This window comes from Rattus norvegicus, chromosome 5, assembly GCF_036323735.1.
Source record: "Rattus norvegicus strain BN/NHsdMcwi chromosome 5, GRCr8, whole genome shotgun sequence".
Lineage (NCBI taxonomy): Eukaryota > Metazoa > Chordata > Mammalia > Rodentia > Muridae > Rattus > Rattus norvegicus.
This window is the reverse complement of record NC_086023.1, coordinates 122394332-122414058: the sequence shown is the minus strand read 5'-3', so window position 1 is coordinate 122414058 and position 19727 is coordinate 122394332. Positions and strand designations below refer to the sequence as shown.

The 19727-nt window shown below is 39.5% G+C and overlaps 1 protein-coding gene across 3 annotated transcripts in view; it reads right to left on the bottom strand.

The window, feature by feature from the left end:
* Positions 1-19727, bottom strand: part of Pde4b (phosphodiesterase 4B) — a 569312-nt gene that overhangs the window by 184209 nt on the left and 365376 nt on the right. The window lies entirely within an intron of this gene.

The window sequence follows — 19727 nt, the reverse complement described above, 5'->3', positions numbered from 1 at the left end:
CTAGAATAACATCTAGCAAATGATTTAAAAACCCAGACCACAGATTATCCACCAGTCAGAACTTTGCAGCTTGTCTCTACTATGTTCAAAATCAGAACCAAAGTCACAATAAGCTCCAGTTCTAGATATGATCAAGCTCTCTGTTCCCTCTCTCACATGCTGAACCAGGGGCTTTTGCTGTTCCTATATCATGCCAGGAATTCCTCTGCCTCAGAAAAATTTCAGTGGCCATTTTCCAATTTTTTTTTTAAAGTTTTCCTCAGCAAGGAGTCATGGCCCATTTATAATGTCAGTACATGTGAGTGAAGCTGGAGGATTTGAGGTGAGTTCAAGGCCAGCTTAGGCTACAGTGTGAGATCTGGTGTCATAAAGCCCACCAACAACACTCAGCCAAAGGAGAGAGAGCATCCTCTCTAAGTGAGCTCCCACTCATACGTTCCTCTCAGGTCATTGCTCTAATGTCAGCTCCTTTCAGAGGCTACACCTGGCCTTCCTGCTTCTGCGCTCTACTCTTGGCTGTGTCACCCCTCGCTCGCAGTCTCTGTTACTAACATTCAATTTAATATGTATCACGTTTGTATCATTGCACAGGGACACCTCAAACGAAAGAGGTCATGTCGTCCTTCTGCTGCTTAACTAATAGGCTCTACTTTATTGCCTAGTATAATGTAGGTGCTCAATAAATCTTTGCTGAAAATTAATTCATAAATTAAGATGAATGCTGCTCCATATGTATATGGGTAAAAAAAAGACAGTTGGCTTAATTTGTGGTTAAATGCAAGTGATTTTTGTGAAAACAATATTTTGGGCCAGGAAAACGTGCTCAGGATAATGTATACCCACATGCATGTTAATACACGCATGCAGAGAACAATACCAGGGATCTTCTTTTTTTTTTTTTTGTTAGTTTTTGTTTTTTTGAAGAAAAGTTTTCTCACTTAGCCTGGAGTCATCATTTTGTTAATATGGCTAGCTGGTGAGCTCCAGGGATCCACCAGTTTCTTTTCTTTCAACACCAGAGCTATAAATCCTGTGCCACAGTGTGTAGGTTTTACACGGATGCTGGGGTCCAAATCCAGGTCCTCATACTTGTGTAGTAGACACTTTACCAACAAAGCCATCTTCCCTGGCCTAGAATAACTCTTGCAGGGAAGGGTTTATATTCTCTGGTGGTCAACACAACTATTGAGCAACACAATTATTGTCAATGGGGAGGAAGAAGACACCAGTGACTGAGGTTCTGGTAACTTACCACACAGCAAGGTGACTTCTGAATGCTACGAATGGATTAATTTTGGGTAAGTAAAAAGAGACAAACTTACAAAGGCCACTTCTCTGACAAGAAGGTTTTAAAGATGAAACATGGCTAATTTATTACATCATTCACTTTAGCTCATTCCTGCAGTCACGGTGACAAACTAAGATTTTACTCTTGAAAAGAGGGTAAAAAAAAGAAAATATAACCTTATTTTCTTTTGCAGTTTAAGAGGATTAACAAAAAAATTCCTTGTTCCTTTTATTTTAAATACCTTAAGATATGGTTCACTTGCAGAACAATACACCTTTATAAAGTGTCCAATTACAGTAAAAATACAACAGTGCACTGGTCACCACTCTCAAATTTCTTAATATTGTCCTCATCACTAAAGATATCAAGTTTCTATCCATCATTGCCCACACCTCCTTGTAAGCACTGTGAATCTTTCTGTCTCCTAAACAGATCACATATATTTTTAAAGCATACAGTAGGCATATATACTATATGTATACATGTATGCTTATATATGTCACACATACTGTCTATAGACAACATTATTATTATAATGGTTAATTTTAATTGTCAACTCAACAAAGAATAGCATTGGAAGAGTCTCAATGAAAGATTATTTATATGCTGTTGGCTTGTGGGTCTGTCTACCTTAATGAAACTAATTGATGTGGAAAGACTCAGCATACTGTGAGCAGTATCATTCCCTATGCAAAGGTACTGAACTATGTAACAGTAGAGAAATTCAGCTGAGCATATGTATGCAAGCACACATATGTATGCGTTCATTTTTGTCTGCTCTTGACTGTAAACATACAGTTCCTGGCTTGACTTCCCCACAACGATGAACTCTAACCTGGAAGTGAAAGCCAGAGTAATGCACTTTCTCCCTTGAAATCCCTTTTGCCAGGATATTTTATCACAGCAACAGAAATGAAACTAGGACAATTTTCCATGTACAATACGTGGTTTCTCTCTCAACATAGAGCTTTACTCACAATGTAGTATGCAAATGTTCACAGAGACAAAGTGTGGAGCAGAGACTGAGGGAAAGGTCATCCAGAGATGGTCACACCTGGGGATCCATCCCATACACTGTCACCAAACTCAGACAATATTGTGGATGCCAAGAAGTGCATGCTGACAGGAGCCTGATATAGCTGTCTCCTGAGAGGCTCTGCCAGAGACTGAGAAATACAGAGTCAGATGATCTCAACCAAACATTGGACTGAAAATAGGGCCCCTAATGGAGGACTTAAAGGACTGAAGGAGCTGAAGATGTTTTCAACCCCATGGGTAGAACAACAATATCAACTAACCAGACCCCGTCCAGAGCTCCCAGAGACTAAACCACCAACCAAAGAGTACACATGGAGGGACCCATGGCTCTAGTCATATATGTAGCAGAGGATGGCCTTGTCGGGCATCAATGAGAGGAGAGGCCCTTGACCCTGTGAAGGCTTGATGCCCCAGTGTAGAGAATGCCAGGGTGGGGAGATGGGAAGGAGTGGGTAGGTGGGTAGGGGAACACTCTCATAGAGGAAGAGGGAGGGGGAAGGGAGAGGGGGATTCCAGAGGGGAAATTGGGAAAGGGGATAACGTTTGAAATGGAAGTAAAGAAAATATCCAATAAAAAAATTAAAATTAAAAAAAGACTTTAATTGCTTTTTATTATGAAAAGCATCTCATGTGGATACATCTCATTTTGTTTATGTTGACTGCCATTGGACGTGCTTCAGTTTTAAAGCTCTTATTGATGAATAATGCTTCTGTAGTATCACTCATGTATAAGTATTTATGCCACTGCACGTTTTCATTTTTGCTTGATGGAATTTCAGAATGAAGACCCGAGGTTGTATCATAACTTGTCATATTTTGAAGAATTGTAACTTTCCCAGCTACAATGAGAGTTCTAATTTCTCAGTCTCTTCTCTGGCAGTTGTTATCGTCTGCCTATTTGGCGGTAGACAAAAAAGTGAAAGTGGTCAGCTCACTGGGGTTTTGGCTTGCATATCCCAGTGCTTAGTAACATCTAGCACATTTTGTTTGCATGTTGGCCGATTGTATATCTTCTTTGGAAAAATGAAGACCCAAGTTTTCTGCTGAAGGCCTGGGGCATAGCTAAGTGATATAGCCCTGGCCTAATTGGAACAAGACTGTTAGGTTGATCTATAGCACAGTCAGATGAAGAAACAGAAACCCAAAAGAAAATAAATATGTATTCATTTTCTTGTTTTAAAAAACTGGGTGATATAGAGCCTTACTGCTGAGTTGTAACAGCTGCTGGTATGTTCTGGAGGGAAGACCTTCACAGATACATGATTTACACGTATTTTCTCCCATTCTTTGAGTTGCCTTTTCAGTTGTTTTAAAAATCCGTTTTTGTCTTTTTAGTTATTAAATAACATTCTTCGATGCAAAGAAAGTTCACAATTTTTTTATTTTAGTTAAGTCTAGTTGATCTTTGTTTTCCCTATTGTATATTTGGATGCTTTTCTGCTGAATGTCCTAGACCATTTTTAAACAGTGTTTTCAGTGTAGAAGCTTTGCACGTTCTTGGAAATTTTACTTTGAAGTCCTTTATTCTTCTTGATGCCACTGTTAATGTAATTACTTCCTTAATTTAATTTTCACACTGGATATTATGGATGTACAGACTTACATTGGATTTTGTGTGTTGATCTCATTTTTGAAATCTTGCTCAGCTCATTTTTACTTTTATTTATTTCCTGGTGTGTGTGGAGGAGGTTGTATGCATTCCTTGGTATCTCCGATGGTAAGTTCTTTAGCAATGAAACCGATTTCGTTTAATTCGTGCAACTGAAGAATGAAAAATGTTCTTTGAGTTTTGTCAGAGAAACCCACCGACTCTCTAGTGTCAGTCTTGGCAAAATGAATGGCCTCTGACTTGCATCTCTCACTAAAGGTTACAATATTAATATTAACACAATTATAGCCATAACAGCAAGTATTACCTTTGGAAGGAATCATATATTTTGTTAAATTTACCTCAGTCTTGTAAATAATCCTCTGAAGTAAGGATCATTTTGCTCTCATTTTAAGATAGAGACTGAACCTAAGGAAGTAGTTCACGAATTATCATGGCTGCAGTCAATTATCATGGCAGTGACTCAAGCACGAGCTAAAGGAAACAGGTCTGAGAGGTGCACCTTATACCTGCGTATCTCCTTGTCAGCTGTTACATGTGAGCACTGACTTCTGATTCCTGTATAGTAAACCTCACTGCCTATGACAATGGTTCTTGGTCCCTTCCAAAGCAATAGTGCAGAGTCCTTAGGCTTGGGGAAAGGTTACATACAGGAAAACTTTATTTCAGGATTGCATCTACACATGGTTCTTTTGGGCTTTTCCGTTCTAGTAGGTTCTGTGCACAGATCTTGGATTCAGGCTTGGTTGTTCCTCAGCAACCAACAGCCTTTCCTGAACAAGCAGTTCCACTGAGTGGTAATTGCAGTACCTCTTGAAGTACCAGTGGGGACCTGGACAACTTGGCCCAGAGTAGCTGGCAATTACTTAATTGGGACAGCACTGGTCTATGTCACCAACCTTTCAACTTACTAATATTAAATGACATCAAAAAGCTGAGTTTAAGTGTTTAAACATGACCTAAGTGGCTAGAGATGGCTCAGTGGTTAAGAGCAGTGGCTGCTCTTCCAGAGGTTCTGAGTTCAATTCCTGGCAAACACATGGTGGCCCACAACCATCTGCAATGGAATCTGTTGCCCTCTTCTGGTGTGTCTGAAGACAGCGACAGTGCACTCATATACATGAAATAAATAAATAAGTTCTTTTTAAAAGCATGACTTAATTGGCTGAAGTACATTACAATAAATGTTGTGCTTCCCAACAAAATCTGATTATTTGGTTTTGCTTCCAAGCCATCTCCTTTAATTAGTATCTCTTTAATATGAAACATCAGGATCTGTGCCATTTTACTTATAAATAATAAAAGTAACAATAATGCTGATTGCGATTGCTACAGAAACTTATCCAAATAAACAAGCAATTAAGAATAGAATTATTACCTCTATTTTTAGAGTTTCCAGCTTTCTTGCATGTTGTCACATTTAGTTGCCACCACAATCTTGTGATAAAAGTATATTTATTTCGATTGCATTATTAAGGAAACTGATGTTCAGACAAAATGTCAGCTTCAACAAAACCTGCTGTATTGGAAATTATGAAAGGTTTCACAGTTCTCTGGGATCTTAGTGACCTGTAAGCCTTATTTACTAGTTGAAGCACTCTTTGAAACAGTATTGCTATTTCTATTTTGCAGATGAATCTTACAGAGAATTTGTCTTGCACAGTGTTCAACACTGTAGCAAGTAAAAAGCAGGGGAGGATTTGGGTACAGTTCTTTACAGTCTAGGTTTGCACTTTCCCAGTAGAGAAGACAATGACAAGTCAGCTCAGGAGATGGTCAATGACCTGTTCATAATGATAAGAAGACAACTGACTTCAAGTCATGCTGGGTTGGATCTTCTGTTTATTATAAACATAGTAGCTAGCTCAGTGACTATTATCCTAATGATTCACAAGCCTTAACTCTTTCCTCGGTTTATTTAGTGCCCTCATTACCTTACCCACATACTATGACCAGAAGTCAGTGCAGACTAAGCAAATGGAGAGTTGTTGCTGTGGAAAGAGGGAAGTTAGCTGGCTACTCAAAGCCTGAAGCATCCTCTAGTAGAGTTTATTAGATCTATTAGATTTAGTAACTAGTTCTGAATAATTGTACTGTCAAGTACTGTCGAGATACTTCACTCTCCATATGCCACACATTGTTAGGCCATCATCTATCTTTGTGCGCTGTGTGTGTGTGTGTGTGTGTGTGTGTGTGTGTGTGTGTGTGTTAGGCAAGGGGACCAAAGGGCACCAGCATGGAAAAAGTCAAAGTACGTAAGCACACAACCCCTAAGCACCCAACATCCCTGTAAAATTACAAGTTCATCCCTAAGTGTTATTTTTTTCAATATGGACAAAGTCAATAGTCAGAAAACCCTCAAAGCATCCCAGGAATGACCTCACACTCAAAACTTTTACTGAATATTTGGAGTGTCCAGAGACATTCATGCATCAGCTATGAAGAGGACACATCTTCATCAGTCAAGAGCACTTGGATTAAGATAAGAGTCCTTTGATGAGTGTCTGCCATGCATGAGTGTGATATGGACATTGGTAAGTACCACAGGCTTTATGCAGATCTCGTTGACTGTAACAAGTTTATAATTTTATTGCTATCAACACTGTTTCAAAGACAATGGAATCAGATATCCAAAAGATTGAGTCATGTGCTTTAGGTCACAAAGCTAGTGAATTTGAGAGTCTAGCCCAGATGTGTTTACTCATAAATCACTGATGCTTTACACTGCCAGAAGTCTGAGTGGGAGAGCAGCAGATAAGTGGCTGATCTTAAGAACAAGGCTGTGACCCAGGCTAAGACACTGAACTGTAAGGTCATATACGTAAATGGTCACAGAGTCATGTGATGTTGCAAGCAGGGAAGCAGAATGTACACAGTAGTTACAGCACGACCTCTATAGCTTTGAGGGAAGATGGGTAATTTGAAAGAAAATACCTTGTAAATAGTGAAAGACCATCTAAATAAGAACTTCAAAATATTAGAACTTCGGCAGAAAAGAGATTCTAAAAGGATGAATTGATTTCTTATTCAAAGAATTGAGTGTTCAACCAGATACTCAGTAACAGTATCCTGATATTTTAGACTTGGGCAAGTGTCCAAAAGCTCCCACCAGGGACAGCTTCCTGCATTCAGTCTAAGAACACATTCCAATGGAAACAAAAAGGCCATAGTGTGTGTTTGTGTGTGTGTGTGTGTGTGTGTGTGTGTGTGTGTGTACATGCATGTTGGGGGGGGTACTCTGTGCATATGCATGCATGTGTGCCCATGTGTGTGCTGTTTTCAGATTTGTATTAATTGGCACTGGTTCTGAGTTCAAACCTGTCATCAATCCACGCCTTGATATGCTGTACAAATTGTTCCGTACTCGGTGTGGAAGCAAGAGCGAGGCACTTATAATAACCTCTCTGAATGATGAGTTTCCAAGACTTAGGAGAGTATACTGTAATTTCAGAAGGGAAAGAGCCACCTTTTCAATTTCTAAAAGGCTGCTTGAGAATATTTTTTTTAATTCCTGCCTGACAGTGCATGCGTCCTTTAGGATTCGACTGTGATCTGGAAACAATAACATCCTGGAGTTGAAGCAGAGCTGCTCTCCGTACTGGTGGAGGGCCACAAGCCAACTTGGCTCATCACAAAGTCTGACACAGGCATCCCCTCCTGATGTGCTTTGTTTTCATATTTAAATAAATCCTAGAGGCACAGTCGGTATAATTGGATCTTTAGAGGGACTAAGAATCAATTTGACATTAGAAAACTTTCCTGTAAAGAGAAGACTATCAGCGGCCATTGACTCGGACCTGTACATTTTACAAATGAAGGATCTTATTCAGAGACCTGTGTGAGGATGCTTCGGCAGCTGAAACCTTTTCCCAGTTCTGTGGATATGTGAGAGGCTTGTCCCCATTAAAAATGACATTAAGTAGATTGTGTCATATGTTTAACTCTACTCACTGAGTGCTAAATAAAATAATGGCAACTCAGTGAAGCAGAAAGGGAGTTACTGGAACTACACAGACCTGAATTCAAATTTCATTTAGTTTCTTAATCAGTAACAGGTAATTTAATTTCCTGGGCTTTGAGGTTTGCAACCGTAAAGCGAGGATATAAAATACTGCACTATTTAAAGATCTTGAATTTGTGAGTGCCAAGCAACTAATTAAAATGGGCACAACTAAAACAGAGGAACTATTGGGCCCTATAATGAAGCCATTGTAATAAATGAAAGGGTAGATGCACTGCCAACCTCAAGAAATACTGAATAGAAGGATTCAACGGTCCTCGGTCCCTATCTCTATGCTGTCTCTAGACTATATGTCAAGCAGGGTCTGTTAGTTCAGCTCTTTCACACAAGGGACACAGTCATGCTCTGTGCCTCAGCCTCATGAGGAGAAGGAAGGACTCTTCCCTGTTTTAGTCTTTATTGTAAAAGCCCCATGTGACAGCCTTCATTTGCTCATTGGTAGTGATGAGCATGTCAACTCTTCAGGATAGCAGGTGGCAACTTCAAAGTTCCTGTTAAAACCTGCAGTGCTTGGATGAGCAAGAGAAACTCTTACCAGAGTGAAGGGTAGAGGTCATCAATGACTGAGATAACTACTATAGATACTATACATACCTACTCTACTACCTATAGCACTACCAATCTACTATAGGTACCTAATTCAGGAAGGCCATAATCAAATAAGATGATTGGCCCAAAATGCCAGGCACATAGTAGGAGCACAACAGACCACAGCTGCATATTTGACTACAAATTTCCCAAAGTAATTTTAAATATGTATCAGGCAAGATACAAAGTATTCAAGTCTCTAAAGCAATCTGTATTGTAGCAAAGGTGACATTACGCAAATGTGCTTGAGTTTGGGACACTGGGCAGGGTCCATGCAGTCAATGGGGACTATGGCACTTTACAAGGGGATTGACCAAAACAGCTTGTAAGTTCATGTTTTCTCTTCTCATCTTTGTAATCTCACTAGGCCGAAATACAAAACTCCAAGAATAGGCTCTAGAAAGCAAAACAAAAACGAAACAAATCTAATCTTTCATTAGAGCACCAATGAGGCCCATTGGATAGTTTGGTTTTAAAATAATCACTCTGGAGAAATGACTGAAGAAGACAGGACAAAGGTGAGCAATCCAGTCAATAAATATTCCAGAAGACAAGCTAGGTGTTAATGGTGCTTTGCTTTGGTGAATAGAGGCAGCATGGTAATCAGAAGTCAAATTCCAGGTGCACGTACAAGGCAAGGCCTGTGGGAACTCACTAACTGAAATGCCTAGCCTGTGGAAAAATTCAGTGTCGAGAATTACACAAAGAGCATAGCCCCGTGTAATAAGTAGACACCCACTTTACAATAGAGTCTTCCTGGGTCCTGTTTCTGGGATGTGAGCTTGAGGCCCTAGTCCACAGAGGGAAGATGCTGCTGTGTTCACGTATTTGGAGCCGAAGGGAAAGAATAGGGTTGAAGATAGGATTATGGCAGCCATTGGCTGACAGACAAGGTTGAAATCTACAGTTCAGCTGATGTGTGAGGAGACAGACAGGAACTGAATTGTGGACCCTGTGTGTCTGGAAGATGAACATCCACTGGTATCACTGTCTGAAGCTAAGGAGAGCAAAATGCTTGCAGGAGGTACAACTGAATAGACAAGATGGTTGGTCCCAATAACAATCTTGACAAAAGAAGCAATGTCGGTGGAGCTGTGAGCATGAAAATCAGGTGGAAAAGTGGAGATGGTAATCAGGCACAGCTCATGGGCTTTGGTGTAAATAATGGAAAAGGCATAAGGTTTATTTCAGATGAGAGATGTAGCCTCTGAGGAGAATACTAACAACTGAAACTGTGACAAAAAGCATGTGTTCAGAAGATAGAGATGCAGTGACACCATAGGAATTAAACAATAAAATAAATGCGTTTTGTCTAATCCAAAGGCTGAAAAGAACCAGGTGCTCAATACCATGAACTAAGTGAATACTCACTCTGCTCTTTCTCAAATGCACCTCACAAAGCATTCTATCAGGTCCCTATCTCAAATATTTATGATGACACCATACATATCCTGATGGCTTCTCGTTTGAGTTCGGCTCATAATAGTTGCATTGTCTTCCACAATAATAGCTATTGAGTTTGAAAAGTGAAGAAATTGTTGGTGCTCCAATGAGCTCACCCATTTCAGTTCCTTTCACTCATTCATTCCAATGAAATCTGAAGTCAGATGAAAATGCAGTTGCTCTTTGTGAATTCCACATATGGGTGTAGCAAATATTCCTCTGTTAAAGGCTATGGTGGATCGTAAGACTCTCAGGGAATTTTCATCTAGACAGGAAATTCAAACAATGTGTCTCTTGAATGTTTCCTCCTTTCATTCCACACTCCCATCTCTCCCTATTCTTTCACATGCAAGTCAAGGATATGTAATCCTATGAATGCCATGAATAACAATTGTTATAGGAAACTGAGCAGGGGCAGGACACAAAACCAGAGAAGTTGGGAACAGATACCTTTCTATCTATTTGGATGATAAATGCCTTTGGTGATAATAAACAGGGGATACCATGGTTTGATCCTTGTTTGGGAATGATTACGCTTGAGAAGGGAGACTAACTGGTAGGTCAGTACTGAGGATGAAGATGAGAAGTTGTATTACCCTAAGGGCAGAGTTAAGTCTTTTGTGGTGGTAGTATCTTATATGGGATGAAAGATTTCCCTCTAAAACTACTGGTTAAATTTAAGTCTTATAATAAGACATTATGACATGAGACCAAGTGGGATCATTACAGGGGATTTGATTCTACACTCATGAATGTGATTATCCTTTACTGTAACCATCCATGTAACAAATGGATTTAACTATGCATCCATGAAACATGGATTAATGGGTTGTATTGAGAATGAATCTGCCATCAAACTGTCTTAGTTTCACTTGGTCTCTTCCTCCATCATCATAAGATTCTCTGTGTCATTTCAAGACTATCATCATCAAGAAGAGTTTTTCAGATTTGGGTGAGAACCTTTAGACAAAATAAACTACTTTTCATTATAATTTACCAAAGACATATTTTGTATTAGCAGCCAAACCTGCACTAAGATGTCTAAAATGTGCCATGGTTCTTGGCATCTTGTAAACACACACACACACACACACACACACACACACACACACACACACACAAACACATCCACTGGTGACAACGGATAGGCTGACATATAATTAGCTGTTGGTTATATTAAAGCCAATTAATGAACCTGCAATGAATTTGAGTCCTAAATTAGTTTAAAGGTATATTTATAGAAATATTAAAATTAGTTGTCCGTGAACTATCTGTGTGGAAACAAATATGTTAAATGTTAAAATGGTCAGAGATGGTGGAAATTGGGAGTGGCCATGATGGGTCATGAGAAATGGTGAAGGGGCAGAAAGGGAGCATGGATGTGAAGTGGAAGGGACATGGAGGGCAGGCAGAGGAAGGGGAAGGGCTGAATCACTTTTTCCTTTAGAAATAAAGCATGTGTAGCATCCTTTAGACTTGACAGACTCCTGCCAGTTGCTGGGTACTGCAGCTTGCATGCTGTAGACACAAAATGAGCAGGAAAGCATGCTTAATTCATGAATTATTTTATGTACCAACGAAACAAGTAGATGGCAAGAGAAAGCAGAGTCTAGAACAACCCCAGGGACATCATGGCTTCCTTGAGGCCCCTTTTCTTGCACTCTTTCTTTATCTACTTATCAGTTCTCTTCTACCATACTGTCCCTCACATTTGCCCAGAGCTCATTCTACAGGAGCAGAAATGCAATGGCAGTCTATGTCACACAGAACTACTTAGAATCTCTCACAAACCCCTACAGAACATCCTACTAAGTAGCACTGCAGCAGATGTTGAGATCATAAGGATGAAAGTTTTTTTGTGAGACCTCAGTCTAGTGGCAATCAGTAAGCAGAAAAGCAAGAAAAGATGTGTTTTAAAAAAAGGCAAGAAAAGCCAAAATGTGTCAGGTACAGGGTGCTATGGGAACCCTGAGGAGAAACCCCTACCACCTTAGTCTGCAAGGGAGGTCAATGTAATTAAATCTTAAGGGAGGAAAAGAGAAAGCAAGGAAAAAGAAAGCTGAGAAGGGATTTTGAAAGAGACTTCAGCACAGGTATTTGACATTTCTTCCAGATGCATTTTCTGATAGGTTAATTCTAAACCCAAATAATGAATTACCAGCGTGGCATGCATCAGGCTTCTTAGCAACTGAGCTATTTTTGGAACCACTGCCCTCCTTCATGCTCCTCACATCACGCCACACACGCTGCTCCCCCACAAGTCTTGTAAGGACAGAACTCTCAGCACCCTGAAAGCCACTGTCTGGCTTAATGCAGTCTGCTGGTAGGAGTGTTTAGGTGGTGGTGAGGGGATGCTGACCGGGAGAGACTACACCTCTCCTTCAGGAATTAACTCAGTCTACAAATTCTAATGGACACCTACAGCTTGCTTATTTGCCTTCCCCACAAGACTGTGCCATTTCAGAGAATGAGAAGCTTGTCTAATTGATCTTTGTATCCTGGGAGGCTGGCACAGTACCTGGCCAACTAAATAAACAACTCAATAAAGATGAGTACACAAATGAGAACCCATCACCTGTGGGGAACAAAGATATTAAAACCAAACCAAACCAAAAAAAATCATGAGGTTCTGGAGCAATTCAGGACACAGGGATGTGAACAGCTGCCACAAATATAGTTAAGAATAACATGAAGCAGGGCCAGGAGACCTCATAGCCAAAAACTATGTCGGAGGTTCAAGGGATGATATCGGAATGGAAAAGCATCCAGGTTTAGGAAGGTACAGGAAGACAGGTGACAATAGGATACCTGGGGAGGAGGAGGAAATCCAGGAAAGTGAATGATCCAGCACAGCCATCAAGAGACAGATAACAGCAGAACTCTGAATAGAAGTAGCAACTAAGTAAAGACTGGAAGTCCTGGAAGAGGAGATGTACAATGTGGTCAAGAGAAGTTGGAGTTAAGGTGTCCAAGAACTTCCTTCTAACTGTAATGTATCCATTTGGCTAGTCTAGGGAATTCACATGGTCACTCATCTGGGTTGTTGTGAAACAGCTGCAGATGTGATTGACACCCTTCATCTGCTTCATTTAAGTAAGGAAGATTACCCTGAGTATTATGCAGCATCTCTTCCAGTCATCTGAAGAGCAAAGACAGGTTTCCAAAGAAGAGGAGGTCCTTCCTCAAAATGGTAGTACCAATACCTTCCCTAGTTCCAAAACAGTGACCTCACCTAGAAACTTAAGACTCAATTCCAGCCTAAGTTTCTAGTCTACCAGCTAGACTAACAAGTTTGGATTTGCTAGACCTCATGACTCTATGAGACAACTCCTTAAAACAGTGTCATTTTAGAGAGAGAGAGAGAGAGATATTTCTATTTGTTCTGTTCCTCTGGAAAATTTTTAATATCATGTTATCATCTTTAAAGGAACTAATCTTGCTTGGGGGGCATAGTGTGCTGCCATGGTCAATGCTGCCATTCTGCTTGTCCATCTTTGTCTTGTGACAAGAAAGATTATAAGAAGCAAGAGATCTACCCCTGTCATTAGTAATCCCATAGTGCTCTTGAGTTTTCTAATGTCTAAGTCATTTCAGTCAACATCCCTGGGAATTGCTTCCAGACACTGAAAACGACGCTTGTCGCTGGAAAGCTTACAAAATGGATTTTCCCTTCCCTGGTATCAAGCAGCGATGCTGTGATCACCAGAATTCCCAAACACAGTTCTGTTGCATCTACAACCTTCAAGTGTAATTATGTATCAAAACACAACAGAATTAGCTTTGTATTTTCAAAAAGAGATGTCATCCAAATAGATTTTTATCATTTCATTTTTATAGCTACTTTGAGGTTTTTATGGTGCCTTTTTATGGGAGTTCAAAATGTGCTGCTGACATTATAATATTAATTTGTCATTCAGTAGCATTACCTACAATGAGCATTTATCAGTGTTACACCAAGTGTTTTGAGAAATACAGAGAATCATGATAATATCTCAGCTTTCCAAAATGAAGGCGAAAATCTCATTCTAGAAATCCTGCCTCTCCACTAATTCAGCAAATATTTACTGCATGTGTACTGTGTGTCATGCACTCTGGCAGTTTTGGGATAAAGACATCAATCAAGCACAGTTCCTGCCACGAGTATTTGTGATAGGCAAGGAATAGAAAGATAAATAAAAGTGATCTAAAGTGTTATATTTTTTCCCTACTATGTACATTTGGAGCATGAAAGAAGTCAGTATTGTGAAGGTGATGCCAGAGGTGAAACTTCAACCTTAGGTCAATAACATGAACTCACCAGAAATCACGGAGCAAGAGTTTTATGCACAAAGTTATGGAGTGATAGAGATCTTATCTTTTGGAAAATTGGTTGTAGGTACATTGTCAATCTTAACACTGTGCCTGCAGAAGAACACTGATTTCTATGACTAGTTTGGTATGCATAATGCCTATAGTGTGAAAGAAACAAATCCAAGAGATTAAGCAAGTCCCACATTAGGAAGGGACCTGAATCTAACAAAGGGGACTTTAACAGGCAGGCAGCAGGAAGTCCCTTCAGCTCCTGCTACCTGGCTTCCTAAACTGCTTCTTAAAACCCAACAGTTGTGTTCCATTACACTCTATTGTTCTCTTTCTTGTATGCTTTTAATCCATAGAACACTCAGCAAAGTAAGTCTCAAGACTAGGTGATTTCACTCTTGAATTTTATCAAACTCTTAAAGAAAGATGAACACAAATTTGTATGAAAGCTTTCTGAAAAGTAAATGAAAAATGAAAGCCTTTCCAACTCATTTAACAAAGCCAGCACCATTCTGAATCCGTAGAAAAATAGAGGCCAGGATCTACTATGAACATAGATACAAATGTCAGGATATTAAATCCATAATGTATAAAAAGCTTGATACACCACAATTGAGAATAGAGAGTTGGCTTAATATTTAAAAGAAGTAGATATGCCATATTAATAAAGATTTAAAAGAGCAGCTATCTCAGTAGATACAGATAGAAAAAGCATATGTCAAGTTCCACATCCTTTTAGGATAAGAAAAGCTAGCCTACTTGGAATATAGTAAAAATCTAGGGACTTAGTTTAGAGTTTAGAGGTAGGGCTCTTGCATAGCATATGTAAGGCCATAGGTTCAGCTCCAAGAAGAGAGGATAGTGGGGACTAAGAAGAATGGCAAAACAACTCATGATGAATTAGAACTGGCTTATCTAGGTATATGTATAGGTGAAGGTGCAGAAATGGGCATAGGTATGAGCATAGGTATATACATAGATATAAATGATAGAATTGAAAGTCCAGAAGTCAACTCATGTATCTATAAACAACTGATCTTCTACAGAGGTGTCAAAACAATCCAATGGGGTAAATAATGGTTATTTCAATAAATGGTAATATGACTACTGGGCACCTATGCATAGAAAATGTATCTTGACTACAACATAGCACATGAAAAATTATCTCAACATGTGTAATATAATATCAAAACCTAAGCTATAAACATTAAACATTTTAAAGAAAACATAGGAATAAAATTACAAAAGCATTATGATATATACTTGTTTTTTTACATATGACACTAAAAACGAAAGTGGCAAAAAAAAAAGAAATCAAAGTACTGTGTCATGAATAATACTAAACAAGAAGCTAAACAATAGCAATAACCTAGAAGACAGAAGAAATACATGTGAATTATATAACTGATAACTGGATATAACTGTGTCCAAACTATATAGCAAATTTGATTAGAAGACAAGTAATTAATTTAAAAAGGGGGATTAGTAGCTGTTTTTAAAAAAACTATATTGTAACGGCTATTAAGCATAGAAAAGGATACCAACATTATTCGAGAAAGACATGCCTAAAAGCCACAATGACAGGCCGCTTATAACTAGTGGGATGGCAGAGATAAGTGAAATAGTAAAGCAGCAAAGGGACTTGTTGGTATGGAAATACCAAGTTTCATTAGTTTCTGTGAGATTAATTGTACGACTGCTTTGATCAAGTTTTCCAGTTCCTGAAAAATTTAAAGAGGCTCACCACATGATGCATTCATGATAACCAGAATGCAGAAACAGCACAGACACCTGCCAGCTGGTAAGTGGATAGACCAAATGTATTACATCCATATCATGGAGTACTGTTGAACATTTAAGAGATAAGATTTGGTCAACAAAGGATCATTTTACAGAAAATCCTACAGGAAGTTTGCAAAGTATCATACTAATGATGCCAGTGAAATGTGGTTTTCACAAGAGAAAGTATGTTTATTTTTATTTCTATTGACTTGTGCAAGACTACCAAGGATTTAGTTTGGGACATGACCAATAGAGTCTCAGATGTTGATATATCATTAAAGACACTTATCCCTTTTCAGGGCGGGCCTTTTTATTCTAGCTTCTCTTGCTGAGTGATTCAAGACAATTTCAAAGAGGAAACTTTAAGGGGCAGAATAAAGTGGATAAGAACCACTCCCTGCACCCGGAAACAAATTATTGCTGCCATCTGTAATTTCTTCATTCCACCACAGTGTTGCACTGAATCTAGGCTGACAAGATTTACTGGATTTAGAAAATAGCTTTTACTCTGCACCAGGCATTTGAACCAGAAAAGGCAATATGACCTGTGTGGATGAATGTTCTTCCCTAAAATTGTGTGGTCATGGGGTGGAGGTGGGGAAGGTGTGGGAAGGCTGTGTATGTGGGTATGTAGAAAGCATCTGGTAACATATAGCAGAGGGCAGGAGCTCAATAACCGCCACTTAGTTCTCCCATGAACTAACATGGTTATACTTGAAAAGTCAATTTTGAACTCCATGCAAAATGCATTATATCTCAACTTACTGGCTACTAAGTATGTCAAATATAATAAATGCTAATTGACTTACTAATTCAAAAGTGGCTTTTGAGGGGCTGGAGAAATGGCTAAGCAGTTAAGAGTATACACTGCCTTTGTGACATCTTCAACTCCCAGCACCCACACCAGGAGGCTTATTACTATAACTTTAGCTAGGACAGTGGTTCTCAACCTTCCAAATGCTATGAACCTTTAATATAGTTTCTCATGTTGTGGTGACCTCCCAACCATAAAATTATTTCATTGCTACTTCATAATTTTAACTTTGCTACCGTTATGAATCATAATGAGACTATGTGTTTTCTGATGATCTAGGAGACCCCTGTAAAATGGTCATTTAACCCCCAAAGTGTTCACAACCAAGAGGTTGAGAACTACTGAGTTAGGGGATGTTTTACCATCTTCTGACCCCTGCAGACATTGCACAAACCCAAACTCAAGAAACACACATATATGTAATTTTAAAAACAAACATTCTCCATGTCTTTAAAAAGTGGTCCTTGGAAAAGCTATTAGCCCAGTGTGGAGCACTTTCTAAGACAAACTAAGCTGATGAGCTCTAAGATCTGATTTGTTTTCTCTCCATCAGAACTGTTCCACGGCACAGATGGCAGCTGAGTTGAGCATCACAAGTGCTTCACCTATGAAATCCCTGAAAGCACAAACAAAACAAGCCTGATGTTCAGATGTTAGAGTTGCTCACAGCTCTCTGTCAGACAATCTTTTATGGGCAGTATGTACAGGTACAGTATGTGGAACATGGTTTATTTCCTGAAGCATCAGCTTAAAATATAATCCAATCTGTCTTAGTTAGGATTTCATTGCCATGAAGGAACGCCAGGACCAAAGGCAAACGTTTAATTGAGGCTGGCTTACAGTTTCTGAGATTTAGTCCATTATCATCATAGCAGGAAGCATAGTTGTGTTCCGGCAGATGTGGGGCTGATGGAGAGTGCTATGTCTTGATCTAAAGACAGCCAGAAATAGACTGTCTTCTGCAGGCAGCCAGGAGAAAATTCTCTTCCACACTGGGCGGAGCTTGAGCATAAGAGGATAACTCAAAACCCACACCCACAATGATACACTTCTGCTAAAAAGACTACCCCTCCTCCAATAAGGCTAAACCTCCTAATAGTGCCACTTCCCATGGGCCAACCATATTCAAACCACCACAATACTTTAGAGAGATGTGTTTTGGAATATAAGCAGAATATACATGCATAGCCTTGAGTTTTCAGGTTAGCCATAGTCTTAGTGTGTGAGGTTTAAACAGGTATATTTATACATCTCAACTCAGAGCTGCATGAACTGACTATGGGTGTTTACCACACCATGTGGGAGCTACCACTCATAGGGTCTGGTGTAAGCATTGATCCTAAGAATTGCTCTATAGTGTTAACTGTCCCAACCTGCTCATGAATGCAAAGGTCTGGCTAAATAAGTCCATACAAACCATGCTGCCCAAGCATAACCCTCCCCAAGTTCTTGATCATGATGAGGGTCTTTGACAGATTATCCTGATGCTATAGGAAGAAAGTGAAGACAATAATGACAGAAAGAAAGTGTTAGAAGTCACTTCCAGGGAGGTAGGTGCAGTGAAACACACTTGTAATCCCATAATCAGAAGGCTGAGGCAGGAGGATCAGGAATACAATGCTAACTTGGGACAATTGAGCTGCACAGAGAGACACTATTAGAATAAGGAAAAGAACATGAAAGGGGTGGAAAGGGAGGAAGAGGGAGGAGAAGGGAAGATGAAGAAGAATAGGATGGAGGAAGGCAAGGAGGACGGAGGAAGAGAGAAGAAAGGAAGGAGGAGAGAGGAGAGAGGAGAGAGGAAGAAGTCAGTTGTCACCTTTGGGAATGCAGCAGTTGACCTGTCAAATGCTTTTCTAGCCTAACTGACTTTTGTAAAGCTAAATAAACATTGCCATCATACAGAAGCCACATAATTTTTCAAAGCATACATAAAATTTGTGTGTTTGCAAAGGACACTGTGGTTAGGACAAAACGACAACCAACAGATTGGGAAAAGATCTTTACCAATCCTATAACAGATAGAGGCCTTATATCCAAAATATACAAAGAACTCAAGAAGTTAGACCGCAGGGAAACAAATAACCCTATTAAAAAATGGGGTTCAGAGCTGAACAAAGAATTCACAGCTGAGGAATGCCGAATGGCTGAGAAACACCTAAAGAAATGTTCAACATCTTTAGTCATAAGGGAAATGCAAATCAAAACAACCCTGAGATTTCACCTCACACCAGTGAGAATGGCTAAGATCAAAAACTCAGGTGACAGCAGATACTGGCGAGGATGTGGAGAAAGAGGAACACTCCTCCATTGTTGGTGGGATTGCAGACTGGTAAAACCATTCTGGAAATCAGTCTGGAGGTTCCTCAGAAAATTGGACATTGAACTGCCTGAGGATCCAGCCATACCTCTCTTGGGCATATACCCAAAAGATGCCTCAACATATAAAAGAGACACGTGCTCCACTATGTTCATCGCAGCCTTATTTATAATAGCCAGAAACTGGAAAGAACCCAGATGCCCTTCAACAGAGGAATGGATACAGAAAATGTGGTACATCTACACAATGGAATATTACTCAGCTATCAAAAACAACGAGTTTATGAAATTCGTAGGCAAATGGTTGGAACTGGAAAATATCATCCTGAGTGAGCTAACCCACTCACAGAAAGACATACATGGTATGCACTCATTGATAAGTGGCTATTAGCCCAAATGCTTGAATTACCCTAGATGCCTAGAACAAATGAAACTCAAGACGGATGATCAAAATGTGAATGCTTCACTCCTTCTTTAAATGAGGAAAAAGAATACCCTTGGCAGGGAAGGGAGAGGCAAAGATTAA